Raw genomic sequence first — 9,388 nt, 5'->3', positions numbered from 1 at the left:
TTCTGTGAATTTAAGAAATCTCTCATTGTATTTATAGTACGAAGGTGTAGAATCTGGGCAAATAAAAGTTTTTTTTTTAGAAGCGTTCGGAAATTTGTCGTGAAGCCATGGATTTTCGCCCAATTTCGTCACTATTATGACAAATCCATTTATATTAATATAGTAATGAAAGAAAAGTGTGCATTTCGCATGCTCACATTTGTGTGCTATAAAATATATATGACCTGCAGGGTTAACAGTAGTAGTCGAAGTTTAGTTAGAAGAATATTATGATTTGAATAATTCATGCTATGTCTATCTAAGTATATAATCTAAGTAAGATTGCTTTGCGCGATTCTCTGATATATGTGCTGTTTTTAAAATTCTACAATATAGTTCAAAATTTTATATTTACTTTGTCCTGCAGTGAACGGTACAACCTTCTCTTGACATTACATTCACTTAAACGTATCCATAAAACTTAAGAACAATATACCAAAAAATACCAAATATTTAAATGTAAATGCTCATTTACTTACGTAAATAACTTACAATTTATTTAATTCTACTTAAAATATATTTATAAAACGTAAATAATTCATAAATTATATTAATCTTTTTTACATATAACATACTTCCGTGTGTATCGGGAAGAGCTTATACTTAAATATATACCAAAAACATTGAACGAAATTGGTCTCTTTAAATGAATATTTATTATATTATAGTTATACTGTTTTGGATTGACACATTGTATCTTACATCAAATATATAGACGAGTTTCTTTACACATATTAACAATATTTCACCATTGCCGTACGCAGCATTCTTTGATATCTGGATTCATCATTCCATATCTGTCAAATCTGTGCAGTATTAATACAAAGCAATGTTATCATCTGTAGATTATTTAATTATTAATTGTTAAATTTCGCAGAGTACTGTTTATTTATGTAAAGCCCTGGCCTAAGTCATTCTCTCCTTGTAAGGAGATTTAGCTTTTGTTTTATGATATGAAAAGTCACTGTTACTTGTCCTGTACCATTATCACATGTAATGGTATATGGAACTACAAGACTTTTTTTTTACATTTTAAGTATAAATTTAAAAGACTATTTTTATGAACGCGATCCTAAACCAATATTATGAAAAGCCATTTTTAATTAAGTGTTAAACAATTGTTAGATAAATAGAAAAAAGAAACAAAAGCCATCAACTTTATGTTATTTCAGCCGCTTTTCGGTCTATTTATTTTGCAGTCTTTTGTTTTTGAGCCTTCCCTTTTCTTTTGATCGGCAATTAAAGTGTTGGGAAAGGCGTTTAAAAGAATACGAGCAGACCTTACGTAATACTTCATTTGAATAGGCGTAATTATGCTACGGGTCTAGATTAGAAGACTATGTAATCAGGCTATTGTTCAGATATTTCCTTTTTAATGTTGCCCCGTGTGACACTGGAGCTTCGTGTGACAAATGTGCACATTTCTTTCGTATAATGGACTTCATATCGCTTGGGATTATGCGATGACTTCGCGATTAATCTAACTTCGAAAAAAAGAGCAATGTGTAAGTAACAATTTATGTATATTCAATAATATATTGGATCGATACGGACGACGTACAAATTGTATTTTATTTTTATGCTGATATTCTGTATTCTATAAAGTAGGTCCAGAAATTTTCTCATGTTTGTTTCTTTATCAGACCTACTATTGTTTTATTGTTACCAATATCATTTCAACAAAAGCTAATTTAACTTTCAATTATAGAAAACTAGTTGTTGGCTTCGCACGCGTGTCAATGTCATGTGTTATGTCAAAGAAGTAGCCGATGTTCTTCATTGGAGTTCAAGTTTGCTACACACTACACACCAAATTCCATCGAATTCGATACAGTGGTTTGGTAGTGAAAGAGTGCCAGACACACATACAGAGTTACTTTCACATCTATAATATTAGTATAACTTGATAAAATATCAGAAGTGAAAGAAAATATCGAAGCCAAATCGTAACTATCTACTTATGAGAGTGGACGTTATATAATCTGTTCTCCAACAGCATGTTTTCGGAGCAGCGAAGGGGAATAAGAGTACCTTCTCCTGACAGACAAAGGAGGCCTTTGGTCGGAATTGGTATTTGAATGGGCTGTTGCTGTATTGATTTTTAATATGACGTGGGCAAGCAAGCAGTTCCGGCTGATGATAAGCGATCACCTTTGCATTTTGGAAGTCTAAAACTGAAGGAGAGTGGAGTTTGTGATACATTTTCGGCTTTGTAGTAAACTGTACACTCAATATCTGTATGTTAAAGAATTCGTCAAAGCAGGAAAGTCATTAAGACAGAACAATTGTAGCGTGACTGATTTTTAATAGTTGCGAGAAAGTTCCTCACACGTGCGCCTTCGACGTCCATCATTAACAATGATGATTAATTACTCTAAAAGAATTATCTTTTCGTATTGTTTGTTAACAATAAAATAAATGCGAGGAAGCAGAATGCGAGAAATGTGAGGAAACGGAACACCCTACAAAATATGGAATTATTTATTTAAGTAAGAATTGTCCAATTTATGGATATTTAGAAACTGTAAGAATTTTAATAGTAAAAGTGGAGCTGGACAGGACACATGTTGCGCTGCAAGTTAAACAAATGGAGCCAACTGGTGACTCTTTGGTATCCTAGAGAGAACACCAGATAGCCAGGGCGTCCAAAGAGTAAATGGAGTGACGATATCCGCATAAGCCTGGGACCATTTTGGACTTGGAGAGCTGGAGGAGGCCTTTGCCAAGAGGCACGCCGAACTGCGTGCCATAAATAAATATTGTATTGATTGGTTTTTGTACTGTGGTTCGGAATAAAAGGGCTTTATTATTTACATATTTGTATAGTTTGGTAAGCCTTTTGGACTTGACACAAACTTTATCCTTTTACACGATCTGAGATTGAGTATGAGATACAATAGTATATATACAGTCTATGTAAGGTTGATTGGACTTATTATTTATTGGCAATAAAATTAAAACCTTTAGTGTCCTATGTTCTGTACAAGATTGGCAAAGTGTTAGCAACGAGATGAAAAATACAAACATACTACTTAGTTAGTATATTGTAATTATTTTTAATTAATTTTGAAATGTGAAATCTTTTACTCTTTTGCATAACTTTAATAGATATTGTCAACTAGTTTTATTACTTTAACTAGTTAATTTATATAAAACGAGTTTAACGATCATGATGACCTGTATAAATTTAACCTAAAATAAACACAATTACTGATTATAATTATGACTGTTGGCTAATATCCGGGGGAAATAATATAATCATAATATCATATTACATTTAAAAATATATTTGCAATAAGAAGGTAAGGTTTAAAACCAGTTTAACTGGTTCATGTGAATAGTGAATTTAAACATACAATTTCCTCATAACCTCTTATAGAACCGTGTAATGTGAAATATTTTGAAAAAAAAAACATGAATACTCATTAAAGGTTAATAATAAGTTTAGGTAAGTTTGAATTCAATAGAACATCACTACATACATCAATTTCAAAACATTAGGGAAATTTTTATGCAATTGGCTTGTTATTATTGATTCACTTGAAATATTTTACCCATACAAAGAAATATTAGTTGATTTTCGTTACACTTATTCATATTTTCGTTTGAATAATATCATAAGAATTCTATAACTTTTTGAAAATCGTTAACAAATTAAGGTGTTTATACTGCGACATTTTTTCGTACGTACCTAATATATGTTTATATTATTTGTTTCGGCTGTCTAAATCAGTTTACATAAAATGCTTCCTTATTGCAAAATGTAGTTCCTAAGTACTAAATCTTAATTATCTATATTATCTTAATTCGTGGCGATGGTCTATCATTTTAATTTTTTATGCAAAGAACATCCAGCAACCAATATCAACCAATTACCAATTCGAGTAAGTACTGAATAACATACGCTGATTGGTCGGAGTGGTCCAGAATGCAATGTTATTGTAAAATATTATATTATGGCTAACTCTTGACTCATTTGAGACGATAAAATATCCGTATTTATTTGTCGTGTTAATAAGGGTTTATTTACTTTTTAAATAATATTTACTTTATGTATTTGAAATAACATTAATTATGACTAAATATTTAAATTATAATTTGGTGTCAGTTATCCACAGCAGACATTTTTAACTTTGCCTCTTCGTAAATTCAAAATGGTTTATAAAACATACATTGGTAAAAAAGGCGTATTACTCGATACAAGATTTTGTAGATGATAAAAAAGCATGGAATTAATACCTGTTGAGTTCCACGCAGGATATGTTAATTTTAATAATTGTATTAACGAACATGACTTTGTATTTTTTAAATGTTGAAAAAGAGTAACTACTGAGTTTCTTGCCGGTTCTTCTCGGCAGAATCTACTTTCCGAACCGGTGGTAGCTTCACTTAATTGTTATTAATTGACGATTCAAAAGTGCTTGTAAAAGCCCACTTGAATAAAGATTATTTTGATTTTGTTATCAATCAACAGTGTGAAATCGTAAGAATCTACTTCATCAAGGACAAGCTTATTATATCCAAAAGTAGTAAGATCTCGTTACCTATTTTAAGTCTATTTTAATGTCCGTTTTACGCAATATCAACCATTATGTTTTTTGCTCAAGGAATTATTCGTGGCGAGTGTCGTTAATTTCTAAGACGTCATTATATGTGTTCTTAATTATATCGCCTGAGGTTTGCCCGACCAATTATGGTGAGTGTTGCATTTTTTTATATACAAATTCAGCCATGATTCGTTTTTTATTCTTCTAAATTACAGCATAACGTTTAAATTAATGGCTTTTATTGTGTTCAATAAAATTCTAATTTTAACGATCTCAATCCCTTGTTTCTTATACTATGGTATTAATGTAATGAATATGGTGTTAATTTAATTAATCATATAACCTTAGCGGTGAGGTCGGCGAATTGAACCTATTCGGTTAGCCTTGCTCCGCATCAATGCGTCAAAACGCTAGAGTTTTACTTAGGAAATTAATAAAAGCAATATATATTTCGCCAGCATAGTTCTTTAACTCTATAAAAAATAGCATGTGAAATTATTTGATAGATGTATCGATATTTATTATATTTTCATATACGTAATGTAAATCTTTTTGAAAGAAAAGGTTTCAGGTTTATTTATCTCATCTCACGTTTGTCTGTCGCAAGTCGCTATTGAGCCAGCCATCTTCGGTTAACATCTGCGTGTTCTAAAGAATCGGTCATTACGGCTTTTTCTTAAAATTAATTAGCAAAAGTTCCATTAATATTATTCATATTATTAATATTACACTAGTAATCCAATTTTGATGATTACTATCGATCGATATTATTAATGATTTTTGTTTCAATTACAAAACATGAGCTTAGCCTTGTCTATTGGTTATGACATCTACAACGATCGTTGACACGAGCCTCGGTGCGTGTTAAATCGATATTGTTCACCCAACGAATGTGCTCGTGATCGAAATGACATTGACTGTATTGTCTTACGTGCCCCGGATTTGGGTAGATTTCGGTTCAAGTACATTTTCTCGTAATGGCTTAAGTTTTTTCTATCGACATCTGAAGGTTATGAAATGCGAAAATCATAGCCGCTGTTTAGCGTTACAGTAAAGTTTATATTCCAAATTTCTTAAATACCATTCAAATCGCTATGCGTAACGCAACTATTTATATTACAAACATTTAAATTATTAGCTGAGTATTGTGTTAAAAAATTATCTTGATTATATAGCTATGATGGAACAGTGGAATAAATTCAAATTTTTTAATCTAGATTTGAGCATTTGGTAAGAGTGTCTTCATATATCTACGAAGATACAAATATTAATACCATTTAGACCATAATCAGTGCATGTAGGAGGAGTATGTATGACCGTGTATAAAATTTATATTCACTGTCATTGGACAAGAAGACATTTATTTGCATTATATATGTAACGCGGTATCATTGAACTTCTAAATCATAAACAATGTCGCTTAAAGGTCGTGGATTCATGAACGAAAAATATTACATAAATTAGATGTCAAGTGACAATATAATCGGAATAGTGGAGTGTGAATGGGGTGTCGCAATCAACCTTCGATTCAATGAGGGTTGTGAAACATCATCGTTGAATAATTTTGCTAGCACGTATTACCTATTGTTATGTATTTCTTGTAATGCAGTTTTCACGGGGTCGATAATTGACCTAACCTTTTGTGACAGGTCATGTTTACAATGTCACGTTTTGTATCAATTGTTTTTACCTTCGAATTAATAAATTGTTCTAATTTATTTGACATGCTGTTGGTTTTGTATCTTGTTATGTAGTTAATGTGTTCTAGAACAGATTATACCTATTTGAGATTATTAGTATGTGTCGACTATGTAAGATAATTGACTGCATTATAATAAATATTATAATGCGTATTTTATATTCTAAGACAATTACGTATATTCTCATGCAGTTCTCAAGTCTTCTATTCCTCTTGATCGTATTTTTAAGCAAGGAAAAGGCAAATGCATCAGAGATAATACACAAGTTTGAGCACAAAGGTCGTACTCCGTACTATAAAGGCTATTTCATAGTCCGATGGGATGTCAATTCAATACTACATGTGGGAATGAGTTTTCACAATTTACGGCTTTATATGCTTGACATGCTCGTGAGTAACATCCTAATTTCGGATTGCTGCTGAAAATTTCTTGATCGAAAAATGTAATAATTTTATTGCCCTGACTTTTTTAAGCTAAACTCTGCAATCAACATGACTGTGTAGACTTAAAAGTTACTCATTGTACTATCGTATTATCTGATGCAATATATTTTTTTATTATTATATGCTACACAATTTACTTTTACTACTACTTGAATTAAATTGTTGAGGTATCTCTGACGTTCTCGTTTTAGTTATTGAGTGCTTAGCATTGCTATAGTTTATGGATTGTATTAGATATTTTACTTACGCTATAATTATGGCCAGTTTTACGTTTGTCATTAAAAAAATACACTAATCTCATTAATATTCATATACAGTTTATCGAATTACGGTAACGTTCGTATTTCAAGTTCTTTTTAAACGTGTGTGGAAACCGAAGGTGTTTTGTCAGGAACGCGGCTGCATCCGTCCTGGATAAGAGGCGTGGCTCCGGTTCGATTCAGTTTCTGCTAACGACGTTGAAAAAACGTTTTTGCGCCTATTGCTTTCAACGTATGTGGTTATAGATTGTTCGTTTTGTAATCGACAATTGCAAACAGCGGTAAAAATGCTATTATTTAATGCGTTCGAGTACATCGTAACTACTTTACGTTACTAATTAAGTTATTAGTTGCGGACGGTTGCTTTAACATCGTTCGTGCTCAATAGAAATGGTTTGTAAGGTTGCCCTATAACCCTTCACCGTGGCGTTTTGTAAACTTTACTTGCTGCAATTTACGATTATATTTGCCAGACCTTGCATGCCATTCTTCACACTATTATTAAAAATCTTAAAGCACTTGGTTTGTCTGTTTGTTTCCTCACCATGATTGATCTTATCATAATGGAATATGACACACATTATAATGTGATAAATTACGGTTCATAAAGGCGATGAACACTTGAATTTGTACTAATGTTTGTCATTCAAACTCAAATTTCAAAGTCAGGCAAGCGCCACTGAACTTGTGTGTTCTTAATACGTGATTATAATTCAACTCGAGATAGGCGGTGATCGAAAACATTGTGAAGAAACCTTCATGTGTCTAATAAAAATCTGACAACAATTCGCATTGAAGCAAGGCGACGCTAAAGCCTCCAAATCTTCGTATCAAAAGGAGAGCAGACTCAGCTGGGGGAATTGGAATGGGACTCAGCTGCGAATTTACAGGAAAATTTCGATTGGATTAAAATCTTTTAGAAAAAAAATGTCTCGGCCAGCTAGTTTGTATTATTTTGATAAAAAAAACCATTCAAAAATCATCTACCTCTTCCAAATAGACCTTATCAATTAAACATTTATATACGTCATATGTAGAGTTTAAATTACAAACAAAACTGTTGCTGTCTATAACTGCAGATTAATTTTATAACGCAGTGAAAACTTGTTCAAACTATTCTTTTAAGTGTGCCAAATCGGGGCGAAAACTCAAAATATACATTTGTTTTATGCTTTTCCGAGTCAAATCGCAACAAATAGTATAGCAAGTATTTGAGATTCCTCATAGATATATTTTTTTATATTAGCCAGGGTGACTCGTAAATGGACCATTTATCCATGTCCAGTGGTATACCGCGAGTCATTAGTGTTGTAAGAAATATATACGTATCAACACTATAGTGCATGTAAATTATAATCGCTTTTTAAATTGTTTAATCTTGCCCAAAGGTGATTAACTATAAAGTTAAAAGGCGTTAAAATTAGATTACTTCCTTAATAAATTCGTTCGTTCTTTCCTCGTTGGACACTACACAGTAGACATTCTAGTCAGGCGCTCGTAAACCGCAAGTGACTGGCAAACCTTGACCAAATACTAGAGTAGAGATATCAATTTTAATATTAGCAAAGTGTGGGATTATAACGTATTAAGTGTATTTTCAGCTGAATTTTTCTAATTTCCATCGATATATGTTCAATTGATAGTTTTGCACATGTTTGATGCAAGCAATAAATCTTTGTTTTAATGCCCTTACAACAAATAAGACATCTGTCTCTTATTGATAGAACCGTCTTTAGACAATTAATTTTTATTTAATTTACAATTATTTGGTACTTTTATTTTTTGGGACCCAAATAATTATATTTTCTGTAATTACTTATATTATTTATAATATTGATTTAATTAAAACAATTGTTAATAAATATAAACAGGAATTCGAAATACATTTTATTTTAATTGCTTGAACGTAACTGCTATTACATATTTAAAACTCGATATTAATACCAGTTTTAATTTAAAGGTAGTAGACGTCCTTTGATCAAGTATATTTAAATATTACCGCATAAATCTAGATAACACTTAAAACACTACTTTAAATATAAATCAAAATATATTATCTGTGTAAAGACATATCTTCTAGATAAGTAAAACTTAGTGTCAAGTAATGTTTTAAACTATATCTTTCAATACCTTGACTCCTTTTTTGAAAGGTACAAGAATTGGTTATTATTTATATGGTTAACCGTCCATTTTCCATGGTTTGAAGTGGCGATTCCATCTTAAATCCTAAGTTATTATATTAATATTATTGGCTCATTATCAATGTAATGGAATGGGTAAAATATCTTTCAATGTCTATATCTGGCGGTTAAAACATACCAGCTGGTTTCCTTAATATAAATATTTAAACAAAAAACAATATATTTATAATATTAACATTTATCACATCACAAACATCC

The sequence above is a fragment of the Vanessa cardui genome, chromosome 1, assembly GCF_905220365.1.
Source record: "Vanessa cardui chromosome 1, ilVanCard2.1, whole genome shotgun sequence".
Lineage (NCBI taxonomy): Eukaryota > Metazoa > Arthropoda > Insecta > Lepidoptera > Nymphalidae > Vanessa > Vanessa cardui.
The sequence above is the reverse complement of the archived record's forward strand: the minus strand, read 5'-3'. Positions refer to the sequence as shown.